This window comes from Oryctolagus cuniculus, chromosome 11 (genome assembly GCF_964237555.1).
Source record: "Oryctolagus cuniculus chromosome 11, mOryCun1.1, whole genome shotgun sequence".
Lineage (NCBI taxonomy): Eukaryota > Metazoa > Chordata > Mammalia > Lagomorpha > Leporidae > Oryctolagus > Oryctolagus cuniculus.
This window is the reverse complement of record NC_091442.1, coordinates 115,516,966-115,534,111: the sequence shown is the minus strand read 5'-3', so window position 1 is coordinate 115,534,111 and position 17,146 is coordinate 115,516,966.

The window sequence follows — 17,146 nt, the reverse complement described above, 5'->3', positions numbered from 1 at the left end:
GGGGTCGCTGTGTGGCTGAGCTTGGGCTTCCTCCCAGCATGGCCGCCAGGGCCCCAGGAAGCTCAGGAAGCTGGAAGCCCTGTGCATCCCCTCCCCCACGAGCCTGCACAGGCTCACGGGGAGAGAAAGCTTGGCACTCCATCTCCTGGTGGAAGCGTGGAAGGTTCCAGAAGAGCCTGTGGGCGGGAGATGTGGGGCAAAGCCGCCGCCTTCCCACCTTCCCCAGGCACTTGCTCCCCGCCCTCGCCCGGGGTTTTCCCATCCTCTCTCCCTGCCAACCCTCAGCCCCGTCTTCCCTCCTTCGTAGCCCCCGGCCTTGCTGCTGTTTTCACTTGGAAACAGGGACTCATGGGAGGACCTGCACCTGCTCCCCTGCCCCCGCCCCCAGCACTGCACCCACATATGCTGCCGTCTCTGCTACTCCTGGGGATGGGGTCGGGGTCTCACCCTGCACCCTGCACCTTTGCCCTGGCTGCACCTCTCCTGCAGTTCCCACCCTCGGCCCCTGCCCCTGCCCTGGCCCCTGGTGCTATAAACAGGTCAACAAGCTCCCTTGGCACCTGAGGAGGGTTTGCACTTGGAATCCTCCAAGCACCAGAACACGGGGGTGTGGGCGGGGCAGACTGCAGCCCAGCCCCCTCTCCTGTCACCCCAGCTTCTATTGCCGGGCGCTGAGCACCTGCCGGTGGATCCCCACTCCGCCCTGAGTAAGCCAAGCCCTGTCTATCATCCGTCGCGCCCTGCCCCACAGCAGACACCTGCCCGCGGCTGAGCCTCCTGCCTGGGTCTCACTCTCCTGGGAGGAGCTGCTCTGTTTGCCTCTCGTGTCCTTGCTGCAAGCCTCTCCCCCCATCAGGCTCCGTGGCTCCGTGGAGGAAGAGTGCACAGCACCTCGGCCCAGGACCCGGCTCTCCTGACCTCACCTCCCGGCTCTGGGCCTCATCTCCCCTGTCCCTGACTGTGGGGGGCCCGGGGCTCAGTTCCCCTGTGTCTGCATCCATTCCCGGGGTGACCTCACCCCGACACCACCCGCGAGCCCATGCCAGCCAGGTGTGTGTCCCCAGTCGGGACAGGGACGTCAGACTCCTGTGTGCAGCTGCCTGCTTGCTCTGGGCATCTCCACGGGCCCTGCCTGACCTCGACACCTGCCCCTCCCCTCTCCCCAGCGGCCCCTGCAGCTCCCCGGCCCAAACTTGGGCTTGCTTTGACCTCCCTTTACTCTCCCCTCACCACATCGGCCCTGGGTGCTGTCAGTCTCTCTTCAGAGCCCATCAGATCCTGACTCCCCCAAGGCCAGTCCCTGCGCCCTTAGCCCCACTGGCTCCCAGGCCAGGGGGTCACCGGCCAGGGTGGGCTCCTCACCGCCTGGGTCAGATCCCTTCTCCGCTCAAACCCTGCACTTCCCAGATCTCATTCAGAGCACCAGCCCAGCTCCTCAGGACGCTGACCTGGCCCCGCCTGCAGCCTGCACTGTGCCTGCCTCGGGGCTCTGCAGGGGCAGGCCCTCCGCCTGCAGCCCCCTCTTCCTGGTCCGGCCTCTGCCGGCTCAGCCCATCACTCCCGTTAGTTCTGGGTCCGGTGCAGCCAGGCCTGCCCTTCCCCCGACCCGGCCTCACCTTTGCTCAGAGCCCTGAAGTCAGCCTGGTTTATGGGTCCTGTTTGGAACGAACACCCCCAGACCGGGGCACACGTCCTCCTACTCGGATGGGAGCTGCCGGCAGGGTCCAGGGGCAGTGTGGGGACCCGGATGCGGCTGTTGAATGCACTGCTGGCCAATCCTGCATTTCTGCTCAGGGAAGGCCAGCTCCGGGGCTTCTGGATCTCTCTCCACCCAGGCTCCAGCCTTTGGGGGAGGGGAGCCCCAGCTCCAGAGCACCCCCTGCCCCAGCACCCGGAGGCCCTGCCAGACCCCCAGCCACACGCGGCCTTTCCCCCAGCGCCGCGTTCCGGCCGCCAGCCTCCGCGGCAGCAGTGACCGTCCCCGAGGTCCAGCCTCATCTCCTCCCCACTCCGGGTCTGTCACCTGTGGCGGCCACTGATCCCCGCCCCACCAACGGGCTCTACTTCCTTCACTCCTGGAAGCCCCGCACTGGACAGAGCTTCTGCATACAGTGGGAGCTCACTCGATGTTGTTAACCTGCGGTAAACAGTTGGCTTAGGGTGGGCGTTGTAGCGCCGCAGGTAAACTCCCGCGTGGGATGCCGCGTGCCACATGGATGTGGAGTCCCAGCCGCTCAGCTTCCGACCCAGCTCCCTGCCAATGAGCCCAGGACAGCAGCGGAGGACGGCCAGGGGCCAGGTGCGCGGGTCCCTGCCCCACTGGGAGACCCGGATGGAGTTCCCGGCTCCCGGCTTCGCCCGGCCCTGTCCCATCCGCTGTGGCCATTTGAGGGGTGAACCAGCAGATGGGAGATCTTTGTATCTCTTTCTGTCACTCTCCCCTTCAAAAAAATAAATAAACTTCAAAAAAGAAAAAAGGAGTTGACGGAATCGCACGGGTCCTGTCCCATGGCGCCCCGTGTGTTTGATCTGCTTTGCGGTTCTCCTCTCACGTGCGCGTGCGCGGAAGGCAGACGGGCACACCTGCGGCTCAGCCCCGCTGGCGCCTTCACGCCGCTTGCATTTTCTTGCCCTAAATCGCCCGTCGAAGCCCGTGTCGTGTCATTGCCACGCTTCAGACCTCGTATGTAGTGGCACACAGCCTTCCGCGGCACCGTCTTTGTCATAATTTACTTAACTAAGAACAGCACACAGATGATCTCACCCCAGTCCCTCCCCCACGAACACACCATACCCTCTCGTCTCCCCCGCCCGCCCCCGCAGACACACCCAGCCCATGTGGCTCGCGGGGGCCCTGGGATTTCCCAGGGGAGGGGTAACAATGGGCTGGACACGTGCACCCCGCAGGGTGGGGCCCCAGCTTCTTCCTCCTACTGTCCCAGAGAGACAGACACAGTTGGATGGGCAGCCAGGCAGGAGGCACCAGCCGCACCCTGGGCAGGAGCCCGGAGCCCAGGACGAACCCAGACGGGGGTTAAGAGTCTCCAGGGCGAGCAGAGGGAAAGGAGAGCTCGAGTCTCAGTACGCTGGGGCCAGGCACCTGCGCCCACCTCTGCAGGTCAAGTGAGGGTGGGCCCCCTGGGGCTCCCTCCTCGCCCTGTGGCCCGAAGCAAACCTCCTGGTCTCTGCCCCCCCCCGGGGAGGGGGGACAGAGGAGGGACGTGGAGCATCTGGTGTCACCCGCCCACACTGGGGGGGTCCCAGGCCTGGACACACGTGCGTGCACTTACATGCACACTCCGCAGTGTGTGGGGCCGCGCAGGCTCCTGCTGGGAGGAGGGTCTCTGAGACACCCCCGGCTCCGGCTCTCCTGGCTCTGAGGCCATGGCAGTGTGCAGAGAAACGGGAAGAACCATGACCCCAGTGCTAGGCGGCTGACCTAGCTGAGTGGGACCTGGGGCAAACCTTTTCCCTCCCGGGACCCCCAGGCTGTCCCAGGGGCGGGCACTGGGAAGCCCGACCCCTCCAGGGGTGGCTGAGCGTTCGAATCCTGCAGACCCTGTGGAGAGGGCCTGGTTAAGGAAGACACCCTGCGAAGGGGCAGTCACGGTGTCATGGATGGCCACATCAACGTCTCCCATTTTACAGATAGAGATACCGAGTCCTGGAGAGGCAGAGTGGCCACAGCATTAGAGACCGGAAGCCAGGGCCCCTCTGGCTCTCCCCCTCCTCCCTTCCAGCCCTGGCCCTGGCCGCTTTCCAGAGCAGCCGTGGGGATAGTGGGTGGGCCGTGGAGCCCCAGGAGGAGGCAGAACAGGAAACAACCCCACACACAACGCCTTTCACTGACGGCTCGGGTCCCTGCTTCCACGGTCCAGGGTCCGTGGATGGCCCGGGGTCGCATGGGACTGGCAGGAGAGGGTCCCCAGTCACCCCAGGTCCAGGGGCACCCCGAGCGGGCCGCTGCTGCTCCGCGCCGGCCGGCCCCAGTGGCTCCGGGCCAATGCCCCCGGCGGCGCGGCCCAGGCAGCTGGACGGGACGGCTGCCAAGAATGCCAGGAATGCGGCGCGGCCGTGCTCTTCCCGCTCCTCTTCCTCCCCCCTGGCGGGGACAGGATATTCCCTGTGCAGGGGACTCCAAGGCCTTCCCTTTATGGGAAACCGCGGGCACTGGTGGGCCCTGCTCCTGCCCTGGGATGGGCGCTGACTGCGGGGCTACATGGGGGGGGGTCTGGGCATCGCACGGGGCCCTGGGGGTCTTGCTGAGGGTCGCCTACTGTGCGCTAAGCCCTTGTGTGTGTTAACCCGCTGACCTGCCATCAACCCCCGCAGAGAAACTTGCCCAGAGCAAGTTACAAGGCTGCACTTGAACGCAGGCCAGTCTGACCGATGCCCACACGGGCCAGCGGGCCAGGTGGCCTCGGCTCAGTCAAGGTGGGAAGTGCACCCTGGGGTGGGACTGGCTCCGCTATGCTCTCTTGCCGCCCCCCGGGGCACCTCTGCGTCCTAGAATCCATGCAGGTCCATGGGCCATTGGCTCCAGGAGGGGCCCCTTTGAAGGGGATCATTCTGGAGAGCCCGGGGGAGAGGATGGGGCTGGCAGGGCGGAAGGGAGGCGCACAGGTAGGGGACAGGCAAGCAGCCCCACCCCAGCCCTGTGATTCTAGAAGGGCCCCTCCCCCAGGCTGCACCCCACACTTGCTGCTTCCCACCCAGCTCTCCCAGCCACTGCCCTGGCGGCAGGTGCAGACCCCACCTTCCCCCTCCTGGAGGGTGGAGGGCCAGCCCTGGTCCAGGCCCTGTTGGCAGGTGGGGGCCAGAAACCCAGAGCCCCAGGGCTGTGTGCTGCAAGGACACCCCCCAACACCAGCCCCAAACACTTGGAGAGAAAGGGGTCACGTCCCCTTATGAATAGGGGAACCCGGGCTGGGAGTGAGCACCCTCAGCCCTCTTAGAGGGAGTCCAGGCTGGGGCTGCGGCGCCCCCTCCCCATCGCCCCACCCCCTCGGCTGCTCGTCTCCCAGCCTGTGGTCCTGCACCGCTCCAGGTCCCCCAGGGGCCAGGGTCAGGTAAACAGGATCCCAGCCGCACTGCCTGGCCCTGTTTACCTCCCGAAAGAATGCGAGTGGCTCTTCCCGGCGGCCACAGTGTGACTCAGCCCTCAGTAATGCGCCGGCCCGCGCAGCCCCTCCAGACCCCAGCCCCTTGCCCCGGTGATGTCACCCAGGCCCCCCCTGCCCCCCGTGGAGCCCACCGGGCTGCAAGTTGCCATGGCAACGGCTCACAACAGGAAGCAAGGCCCCATGGAGGCCTCAGCCAGGCCGAAACACAGGAAGCGCTGAGCACTGGGCAGCATTGTCAGTCCCATAAAAAACAAAACAGGACAAAAAGATTTAATGAGAACAATTAGCCCAAAGAAAAAGGAAAAAAAAAAAAGGCCAAGAAAACAAACAAAGCCAAACAGCCTGAAGGCAGGGGCCTGGCTGAACTCCCAGGACCCCATGTCTTCCCTCCCCACACAATGCAGGGGAAATACAAGGTAGGGGGCGGGGCAGCCCAGGGGCTCAGCTGCTGAACCCCCACTGCTCCTCCAACTTCCCTGGTTACCCCGACCCAGGCCAGCTCTGATCTGTCCTGCAAGGCTTTTTTTTTTTTTTAAAAAGATTTATTTATTTTAAAGGCAGAGTTAGAGAGAGAGAGAGAGAGAGAGAGAGAGAGAGAGAGGTCTTCCATCCACTGGTTCACTCTCCAGATAGCTGCACTGATCCGAAGCCAGGAGCCAGGAGCTTCTTCCGGGTCTCCCACATGGGTGCAGGGGCCCAAGGACTTGGGCCATCCTCCACTGCTTTCCCAGGCCACAGCAGAGAGCCAGATCAGAAATGGAGCAGCCGGGACTTGAACTGACACCCATAGGGATGCCGGCCCCTCCTGCGAATTTTGGGGGGCGAATGGACTGGTCCTCCCACCCCAAGTCCTGCCAGGGGAGGCACAGGCCCTGGGGTCCCTCGGATGCCTGACAGGGAGATTGTGTGCAGGCGACACCCCCTCGAGCCTCAGTTTCCCTGTCAGTGCCCCACCATCCTCAGTGGGCACCATCGGCCTCCCCTCCTCACCTATCCCACAGGTGTTGCAAAGCCTCAAGGTGTAGGCACAGCCCTGGCAACCAGTGGAATGAACTGGTGCAGACTCATGGGCTGGGCAGCAGCTCCCAGGGGTCAGCTGGGGAGGAAGGAACCTCAGCCCCGGGAAGCCCTGCAGGGGCGGGCTCCCCATCAGCAGAGGGACCCTGTGCAAGGGACAGAGCCCGGGGCGGCGAGCGGGCAGCGGCCAGGGCTGCAGCTGGAACTCCCTCTGGGTGATGGGAGGAGAGGATTCTGGGCCCCCGGGCACCCCTCTCTCTACTACTCAGGAGGAGGCAGGCCCAGGGCAGGAGGCCCCACTGCAGGTCATTCTGTCCCCTCTTCAGGAACCTGATGAAGTGAATGGCCCCCAGCAGGGGACAGGGCCTGAGCTGGATAAGAGATGCCCAGGCCATCCCTGGCCACCTGGCTCCACCTTGCACCTGCTGTTGGCCCAGGGCCAGTGGTAGAACTGGGGCGTGGGGAACAGGCTGCTTAGACCAAGACCCGGGTTGAGGGCTACAGCCTGGCTCCAGGCAGCCAGAGAGGCCACAGGGCAGAAGTGGACCAGAAAACAGATCGGAGTTTATTATTAAGCACGTCCAAGAGTGGTAGCCGGGGGCCGGCGCTGTGGCGTAGCGGGTAAAGCCACTGCCTGCAGTGCCGGCATCCCATGTGGGCGCTGGTTTCGGTCCTGGCTGCTCCGCTTCCGATCCAGCTCTCTGCTGTGGCCTGGGAAAGCAGTGGAGGATGGCCCAAGTGCTTGGGCCCCTGCACCCACGTGGGAGACCTGGAGGAGGCTCCTGGCTCCTGGCTTCGGATCAGTGCAGTTATCTGGGGAGTGAACCAGCAGATGGAAGGCCTTTCTCTCCGTGTGTCTGTGTGTGTCTCTCTCTGCCTCTCTGTAACTCTGACTTTCAAGTTAAATGAATAAATCTTTGAAAGAGAGAGAGAGAGAGAGAGAGAGAGAGAGAGAGAGAGGCAGCTGTTGAGCCCAGGCGTGCCGGTGAGACAGCCTGAGATAGGCTGTGCGTGGGACTGGACCACGAAACTGCAGTAGAATTTGATGCCACAAAATGAGGGGAGAGCAGAGAGGCTGGCGCCAGATCCCAGAGGCCTTGGGGGCTTCTGAGCAGGAGGTGGCAGGTGCACCTGCGTCCTCTGCACAGCTTTGGAGTCAGGGGCCCCCCAGGGGAGAGCAGAGCGGGGCCCCGGGGTTCCTGCCTTGCTTCTTGTCTTTAGAGCCGGACGATGCGACACGAATAAAAGGTGGGCTGCGTACACAGTGATGCTGTCAGTGCTGGCTACAGCCTTAAGGCCTTTCTTCAGAGGCTCAGAGAGGCCGAGGGACGTGCCCAGGCTGCACAGCACATCGGGGCGCTGGATGCAGCCCAGATCACACTACGTGGCCGTCTCACATGGCAGAGGCTCTCCAGGGCTGCCTCTGCGCTGGGCTCTGGGAACACACAGACGACCCAGCCCCGGGCCTGCCTCTGAGATGCCCCTGAGCCAGATGGGCGTCTGGGAAGCCCTCCAAGGGGAGGCCGTGGCCGTGCGGAGCCTGGCGGGCACTGCAGGGGCAGTGGAGCTGCCCTGGCCCTGTAGGGAGGCCTGGGTAACCGCGGGTGTCCACAGGAAGAGCTGAGAGCAGCTTGGTGAGGAGGGGGAGGGGCGGGTGTCCTGAGGCCAGGGGACAGGTGTGGTCAGGAGCCCAGAACAGGAGGAAGTGCACCTCAGTCCGGGCCCCAGGGCTCTCAGGCCCCCAACAGGGAGATGGGGACGGGGCAGCACCTGAGGGCCCCCCTGCCCACACCTGTCTTCCTGCCCTCCATCCGGGCCTGGCACACCTACTGGGGGGAAATCCTCTGGGGCTGTTGAGAGGGCTGGGTGGGCCGTTGGTGCTGGTGTCTGCAGCAGGGGAGGCGGGGGGGGGGCGTGCAGGGAGGAGGGCCTGCGGAACTGGTGGACGCAGCGCATCACCGACAGTGGAGGGAGGGGCATGGCCTCGCAGCCCCCAGTTACTCCCCTCTGTGGGCCTCAGTTTCCCCCTGTGGGGAGAGGCAACAGGCAAGCCCAGTGCTGGGGTGTGGTGGTCTGGAACCTGACTGCCTGGGCTCAGGCCTGGCAGCCCCGTGGACAGACCCCCAGTGTCTGCTGAACCAGGTGCGAGGCAACATTGCTGCCCATGTAGACAGGTTCTGGCTCCGTCACCCGCTGCCCGTGTAGACAGGTTCTGGCTCCATCACCCACCGCCCGGGTAGACGGGCTCTGGCTCCATCACCCACTGCCCGTGTAGACAGGCTCTGGCTCCATCACCTACTGCCCATGTAGACAGGCCCTGGCTCCGTCACCCACCGCCCATATAGACAGGCTCTGGCTCTGTCACCCGCAGACCGTGTAGAGGAGCTCTGGCTCCGTCACCTGCTGCCTGTGTAGACAGGCTCTGGCTCCATCACCCGTGGCCCGTGTAGACAGGCTCAGGCTCCATCACCCGCGGCCCGTGTAGACGGGCTCTGGCTCCATCACCCACCTCCCGTGTAGACGGGCTCTGGCTCCATCACCCACCTCCCGTGTAGACGGGCTCTGGCTCCGTCACCTGCTGCCTGTGTAGACGGGCTCTGGCTCCGTTGACTGCAGGCTAGACGCTCAGCATCTCTGGGCCTCCGTGGCCTTGCAGAAGAGGGAGAGCGGTCCCTGCCGGCCCTGTCTGCACCCGGCCACGGCCCTGGGGACAGGAGTGGGGCAGGCAGAGGGGGAGGGGAAAGCAGGGGGAGGGCCTGACTCAGAGGTCAGGACCACTCCCCTGGCCCCTCCTCCTGACCTCGGCCCAGGAGGGCTGGCGGTGGCCCCATGCCTGGCTGGGGCTCACTAGGAGGTTCCACGTCCTGGGGGAACCGCAGGGCCCTGGCCTTCCCTGCCAGCCACCTGCCTCTGCGGACCTCTGCATGGGGGGAGCGGCCAGGGCCAGGTTGGGTGGGGGTGACACCACGCGTGGGAAGGGCCAGCGAGGGCCGGGCCGGGGCCGCTGCTGGAGTCTGCCCCCTCCCCTGCTTCCAGAATCCTTCTCTGCACCCAGCACCCTCAGCCCCTCAGCCTCAAAGGCCACCTCCACCGCAGCTGCACCCCGCCCGAAGCTCCCACGGCTCCCTGGCGCCCCCTGGCGCCGTCACCGTTGCCGGTGCAGTCGTGGTCCCTCCCTGCTTGCACCCCCCTCAGCTCATCAGCATCCCCACCCCATCTCCCCAGGCTGGGGTGGGGGGTCCGCCTCCACCCCTCCTAGCTGCTCCCCTGCTCTGGCTGCAGGGACTCAGCGGGGGGACCTCGGTGGGCCAGACCCCAGCTCCTAGCTGTGTGACCGTCAGCAAGGCCCTGACCCTCTCTGTACCTGAGTTCCCTCATCTGTGAAACGATGGTGGTTCATGGACTGGGGACCAAGTGGATTCAGATGTGGAGCAAAGCAGCCAGCAAATTCCCTGCCATCCCCTGAGACACCTGTCACCCTCTTTCCTGGGGGAGGGAGTTCACCGTGGAGCAGAAGGGGAAACCCCCCCCCTCGCCCCCACACCCCCGTGATACTGCTGTCGTCCCTTAGGCTCTGGCCTCCTCCGGGCTCCAGACAGCAGGACATCCGGGTGCCTGGCGCCACCTGGTGGTCAGAGGGTGCCCCACAGCCCTCCTGGGCTGCCGGCGGGAGCTGGGGACCACGCCCCCGGCGGTGGTACCCTCCCCGGCTTCTTCCCGAGCGGGACCGGCTCTTCGGCAGCCACCAGGCTCTCCCTGGGCATTTATTCTTAAACCCAACAAAGGCAGACACCCTCAGCTGTATGCCTAGTCCGGGGCACAGCACCTGGGTACGGGACGAGCCAGGCACCTGCCCTGTCCTGGAGGGGCGCCCAGTCTGACGGGGGAGGCACACGCAGACCCGCAGCAGGGACGGGGCGGGGAGGAAGCGTAGCCGGGGTGAGGAGGAGCAAGCCGAGGGTCGGCGAGGACGGCTGCGCGGAGACGTTTGGACCTCGTTTTGCAACATGGGGACCGGACGGACGGGAGAGCGCAGGGACACGGAGGCCCTGAGCTGGCTGCGGGATGCTGGGAAGAGGGGTGATGGTGGCGGCGGCCAGGGTGGGGAGCAGAGAGTGCGACCGAGGGAGGTCAGCCTGGGGTACCCCGTGGGGATCTGCTTGGCCGGCTCTGCTCACCGCAGGGACTGGGAGGAGAGGAGGTGTCTGAGCCCATCGTGGGACGGGGGGCAGTGACCGCAGGGTTCCCAGGGCGGCAGTCGGGGTGTCTGCTAAGTGAGGACGAAGAGGAGTCTGGAATGCCCCCCCCCACTTCCTAAGACAGTGCTTCTCGAACTCACGCTTTCGGGGTGGGGGCGGAACCTGAGAATCTATTTGTGACCAGTGTCCGTCCCTGCTCTGAGGCCAGAAGGCTAAAAGACGCTCGGCGGGTGGTGGGGGCAATCACAGAGCAGGAGCCAGGACAGGTGGGGCCGAAGGTCTGGGGCGTTCAAAGCTCTGCGGGGGACTCCCGCCCCGGGCGGCCGGGCAGGACGGATGGGGGACGCGGCGGGCTGGCCGCCTGGGCAGGGTCCCCGAGGTCCCCGGGCTAGGAATTCCCAGATGCGGGGCAGGCAGTGCTGGGCGACGCCTTTCCCCTGGTGGAACCCTTAGTGGCTGCACAGGTCACTCGCCCGCCCGGGGCGCCCGCCCTGTGGGGACAGGCAGCTCCAGGGGGCTTCCACCCCCTCCCAAACTTGCCCATCCACCTGGACCTTCCCCTCCCAGTCATTCACCCACCCCCTGTCCGTCCCTCAGCCAATCACCTCTCTCCATTCTGCAGCCTGGGTCCCCTCTGCCCTGGGCTATGGGAGGACCCTCCTGACAAGTGTGCCCACTGGGCCCCTGGACCCTCCCCGCCCCCGACCTCACGGACTCTACCAAGGACACATTGTTTGCTGTTTATTTCTAATAAAAATTATGCACATATATAGATATCAAAAAGTTGTAGGAAATGGAATTAAAGGGCACGTCTCTGTCGGGGCAGCAAATTCTGAAATCCGGGCATTTACCGAGGTTCTCCCAAACTTCTGTGGAAAATGTGTGCTGTGGGAACGCCGCCTCGCGGGCAACGCCATTACCTCCAGCTTCTCCGGGCGCTCTTTGCGGCTTTTTCCCTGGAGTTTTCTACTTTTCATTTTTATGTACTTATTTTTTCAAGGATTTATTTAACCCGCAGAGCCACAACTCCTGCCCTGGGTTGCTTCATTTTAAAAAATGTAGAGACTGGCATCGAGGAGCAGTGCACTAAGCGGCCACCTTGGGTGTGCCGGCACCGCATTCGAGCATTCGAGCGAGCGCTGGTGGTGGCGTCCCCGCTGTTCCACTTCCCATCCAGTGGGTGAAAATCTCTGTCTCTCTAGCTCTGCCTTTCAAATGCATAAAATTCACTTAAAAAAAATAACAAGTTTGCTTCACTACCAGTTCCAACCCCAGCGCCCCGCGACCCCCGCCCTCGGGTCCCTTTGAGCTCCCCTGCGAGGCTGTCCATTTGGTGTTCTGGAAGGAAGCCCCTCCCGGGGTGCAGCCGGCGCCCCCCCCCCCAGCTGTGTGGCTCTGGGTCTCCCGTCGCCCTCCCCGCCCTCACGGGCCCTGCAAGCCGGTTCCTCGCCCCCTGCAGCGGCTTCCTGAGAAGGGCGCGTGGGAAGGACACGCTGGGGACTGCGTGGTCCGCTCTTCAGGCGCCGTGGCTGGTCTGGCCGGTACAGAGTTCCCACGGCGGCCGGCGAGGTCGCCAGTCACTCCGGCTCACCCCTTCTGCACGTGACCCCGCTTTTGTTTTTAGAAGCTTGGAGGATCTTTGTTCAGAGTTCTCACATTTCAGCATCACTCGGCTCAGTGTGGGGCTGTTTTTGCTGACTGGGCGAGGCCCTTTCCACATGGATATTTATTACACTTTTATTTCAAAAATCAAGCTTTATTCTAGATTTGACCCTATTATTGAGTTTTAAAAATAAAATGTGAATTCGTCATCTAGGGAAAACGATGAGGTCATCCCAGTAGACGCAAAAAAGCACTTAGAAAATTCAACACTGTCATAATTGACAGTGCACGTAAGGAAACTTTCTCAGTCTATTAAAGGTGATATTACAATGTGATAGCTGGCATCGTAAACGCCGTAAAACCTGAGCACCTCCTCCCTCAGATAAGGAAAAAAGCAAGGTGGCCACTCAGTATTTCCACTCAACACGGACCTGGGTCTCAGGCAGTGTGATGAGATAGAGAAAGGCAGCCAGCGGTCCCTATTCAAGACTGCTCAACTGTGCGGGAAGCTGGGAGAGTGTGCAGGACCTGGACGGCTAGGACAGGAGGTTAGCAATGCTGAGGGCACGAGGACATCACACACAGATTCATTTCTCCATGCTACTCACAAGTAAAAATGGAAATCTAGCACTTAACAAGGGGACGGACACACTTCGGGATAACTTCTAACATTTACAAACGGGTTTTCCTGTGGCACATTGGCAAGCGTGTCCATGTACATCACCCTAAGGCATGTCCATGTCCCGGGAGATCAACTGCTGGTCACAATGGAGTCGCCAATGCCAAACTGATGGCTCCCACAGTCGCTGGGTCTGTGTCATCATCCCCAGCGGCGCAGGAGAGTGGGTACTGTCCACATCCTGGCTAAGTCTTGCAAGAAATGGCCATCAGATTTTAAATGTGTGCTCGGGTGGGGGAGCTGCAGCTCACTGTGGATTTGGATTTGCATTTCTGAAGGGGTTGAGCGGCTTTCCATCTGGTCCCTGCGTGCCTGTGGCTCCTTTTGTGGAGGGCCTGCTCCAGCCTGTGGCCACCCTCTCATGCCCCCGTGTTTTGTGACACTTGGGGCGCCTGGCTTCCTTATGGATTTGCAGGAATTTTTTGCATCTTGTCCTGTGCAGGTTTCCGGGGGTCTTACATAGTTTCTTCCCCTGTTCATTCTATATATAGTCTTTTAATGAGGGTAGTTTACAGCTTTATTGTTGTGCACGTTATTGTTCCTATATGACTCACACTCTGTTTCTTGTTCAAGAAGTCGTTCCCTACTGCATGGTCGTACTTTGTGATGTTATCTTCTGAAAGTTTTGTCTTTCACATTTAGGTTTTTATTGGTCCGCTTTTATTTATTTGAAGGGCAGAGTCACACACACACACACACACACACACACACACAGAGAGAGAGAGAGAGAGAGAGAGATCTTCCACCTGCCGGTTCCCTAACCGAATGCCTGCAACAGCCAAAGCCAGGCCAGGCTGAAACCAGGAGCCAGGCGCTCCACCGGGCAGGGACTCCAGCACTTGCGCCCTGGTCTGCTGCACGACCGGATCCCGGGCATCCCCAGTGGCTTAACCTGCTGCACCGCGATGCCCAACCCACATTTAGGTTTTTATGTGATGTGAAAGGGGCCCAATGGTCTAATTTCATTTTTCTTTATCTGGATAATTATTAGTTCTAGCACTGTTTATCAAAAAGCTCATCCTCCACACTGGCAGTTTTAGTCTCTTTCTCGCTTTCTTTCCCCTCCCCCTTCAAAAGTTCGTAGGAAATTGAATTAAAAGATAATTTAAGAAAAATTTGAACCTTGCAGTTTTTTCATAATAGGTATGTTTCTGTACTTTTTGAAGACCCCAGTGCATGGATTCCAATTTTTTTTGCACCAAAATAAACTGATTTTTAATTCAGTTTCCCTTGTTAGATCTCCTTTAACACTCAATAAGCTTTTATGATTTTATTCCATAAGGGCCTTGCACATTTCGTTACATGCAGGTCCACGTTCTTTACATGTTTTAGGTTTTTTGCTGACATATTCAAACACAAAACAATAGATTTTTGTACTTGATTTTTTGTCGAAAACAATTTTGCTAAACTCTTCTTAAGTAATCTGAAGAGTGAGTTTGATTTTCTACATAAAATCTGAAAATAGAGACAGTTTTGCTGATTGATCACAAATCCTTTTACCTTCCTTTCATTTTGTTGTTTGGGACAGCCCTGTCCAACAGGAACCTAACCTGAGCCGGAAACACAACCCCCCCCCCCATAACTGGAACATTTCTAACAGCTGCCTTAAAACACTGAAGGGAACAGGTGAAATTAATTTTATATTTTACTTAACCAAGTGTATTAAAATATACAATTGAATTACATATATAGAATTATTGAGACATTTTACAGGATTTTTTTGGTACTAAGTCTTTAGAGTCTGAAGTGTGTTTAATTTTACGTCTTGGCTGCTCATATTTTAAGTGCTGGGTAGTCACTGCGGCTGGTGGCCATGTGGGGGCAACACAGACGCAGGATGGAGGAGGCGCGGCACCGGGGGACTGCAGCCACCTTTGCCTCGTTCCCTGTGCGGAGGGGAGTGCTTAGGACATGCCAGCATTATTCAGGAAAGGCGCTGTGATCAACTCTACCGATAGAAACAGTCTCTCCTATCCCTAAACATAAATACCCGTTGAACTCCCTGCATCTGGTGAGATGATCAATCCCAAGCCTTCCCCCTTAACATTTTAAGGTGGTGAATTACGCTGATTGCCAGTTAAACCAACCTTGCATTTCTGGCAAGACCCACACTTATTATAATTATTGCAATTTTTCCATGCTGCCAGATTGGGCTGCTAATACTTGGTTGAGGATTTTTTGTGTCTGTATTTATGAGCAACATTGGCCTATCATATTTTTTTCTTCCTTGTCATGAAAACAATTGGGAAGTATTCCCTGTGTCTATCACGTGGAAATGCTGGGATGCACCTGGAGTTGAATAACTGACAGGAGCCGCTGCGTGGTCTGAGTTTCTCCAGGGGAACGGTTCTTCTAAGGAGCGGGGCAGGTCTGATGGCAGCTGGCTCCCGAGGACTTCAGGTGGACAAAGTACGGAACTGGTCTCACCCGCCTGGGCACCCCCACTGCACAGCCACTCTTCCAGGGCTGTCCCAGAACCCCCAGCCCTGCAGAGGCCACTTGAGAAGATATCCGGGAGCCTCTGGCTCTGCTGGGCATGCAGTCATTGTTAAATTCCTGGGCGCTACGACCAGGGACGGTGCTCATTCAGGGTTTCATTTTTTCACCTTGACCACACTGGTATTTTACTTTTTCTTTTTCCTTTCCTTTTTCTTTCTCTTTTAAAAAATATTATTTATTTGAAAGGCAGAGTTACAGAGAGGCAGACGGAGGGAGGGAGGGAGGGAGAAAGAGAGAGAAAGAGAGGTCTTCCATCTGCTGGTTCACTCTCTAGTTGGCTGCAATGGCCAGAGCCAGGAGCTTCTTCCGGATCTCCCAAGCAGCGGCAGGGGTCCAGGGACTTGGGTCATTGTTTACTGCTTTCGCAGGCCATCAGTGGGGAGCTGGATCGGAAGTGGGGCAGCTGAGACCCATATGGGATGCCCGCGCTGCAGGCAGCACTTTACCCACTACCCCACAGCGCCGGCCCTGTAACTTACATTTTCCGAGAAATTTGCCCATTTCAACTATATTTACAAGCTAGTGTAATAAATTTAATTCATAAAATCCTATCTTTTCCTCCCCTTTGTTAAAGGTCTACAGATTCTTTACCTGTGCATTCCTGATCATGGCTGTCTGGTTTTGGATCAGTTTCACCAAGCGCTGTCAATCCCGCTATCTTTACATAAATCAGTTTGCTGTTGCCGCTCCACTGTCTCACTTCAAGGGGGCCTTCGGTTACTTCGTTCTCTTTGCTAGCTCCTAGCAATGGGTGCTTTCTCTCTTCTGAGCCCGACTCCACACCCGCACCTCTCCGCGGGGCTGTAGCTCTCCCCCACCACCCTCAACACATTTCCAGTCACACCCGGGTAAACACTTTACAACTGCCATTAGGAGTTTTTAAAAACTCCACCAGTTATTTAGCAATGCACCGCTTCTTCCCACACGTCGGGAACTGCGCGGGTTCTCTCTCCCTCTCTCTCTCTCTCTCACTTCTATGAGCTGTGGTCACAGAACGCAGTCCCACTGCTGCAGGCGTTGGGGACGGCGCCTGGGTGACCAACCGCTCAGTGTGTCTGCGCCCGCCGTCGGAGGCAGCGCTGGACAAAGTCAAGTTTACTAATCGTGTTGCCAACCCGCGGAGCTATCTTGTTTATTCTTCCAATTCCAGGCAGCTGTGTTCGGGCACCCCCCCCCCCCCCGTCACCGGGGCGTGCCGGCCTCTCCGAGTTTCTCGGCAGTGCCGACCCCACAGCTTGCGTTCAGACCTGAAACGGTGGACTTTCCGGTAACAGGGAAGTTCGGCCGTCGGAAGTGACCTCGCCCGCGGCTCCCGACGCCGCTTCCCGACTCCTAGGACGCCCGCCCCAGCCCCCTCTGTTAGCATTTGCATGGTGCTTCCGCCATCCAGCCAGGCGGACCTGCTAGTGCCTCTCGGGGATGTCTCTTGCAAATTGCGCTTCCCCGGGTCTCACGCGGGGCGAACTCATCTTTGTGTCCCAACTGCGGCGTTTAATCCGCTGGCAGCTGTTGAATTACAGGACATTTGCATTTGTATCCACCGCCCGTCCCGCTCGGGGCTGGCCAGCTCCCGGATTGTTTGCTTGGCTTTCTCCATCTATTTCCCCTTCTAATAACCTGGATAAATGTGACCGCCGTGTTTCCATTGTTTCATTGTTTGCCCGAGCAGTGACGGCAGGAATTCCTAACTCATCGTTCCTCCCGTTCCGCCCCCGCAGCGTGGAGAGGTCCCGCGGCACACGGCGACTCCACGCACCCACGCTGGGCGCCACGGCTGCGTGTTTCCACGCGTCTGTGACGAAGGACAGGGTTCCGGCTTCGCCTCGCGCGGGCCGCCTCGCCCTGGACTCCCTGTCGCTCCAGACCTGCCCCTGGCCGCCCTCCTCCGGCCTCAGCTCTCCGTTGGCATTTCCTCTGGGGAGGACTGATACCGGTCACGGCCATCCTCGCGCCCTCGCTCTGCAGCGCTGTCCCCCCCGCACCGGGAACACGGTTCTCCGACTTGGGCACGTTCACGCCCGAGCATC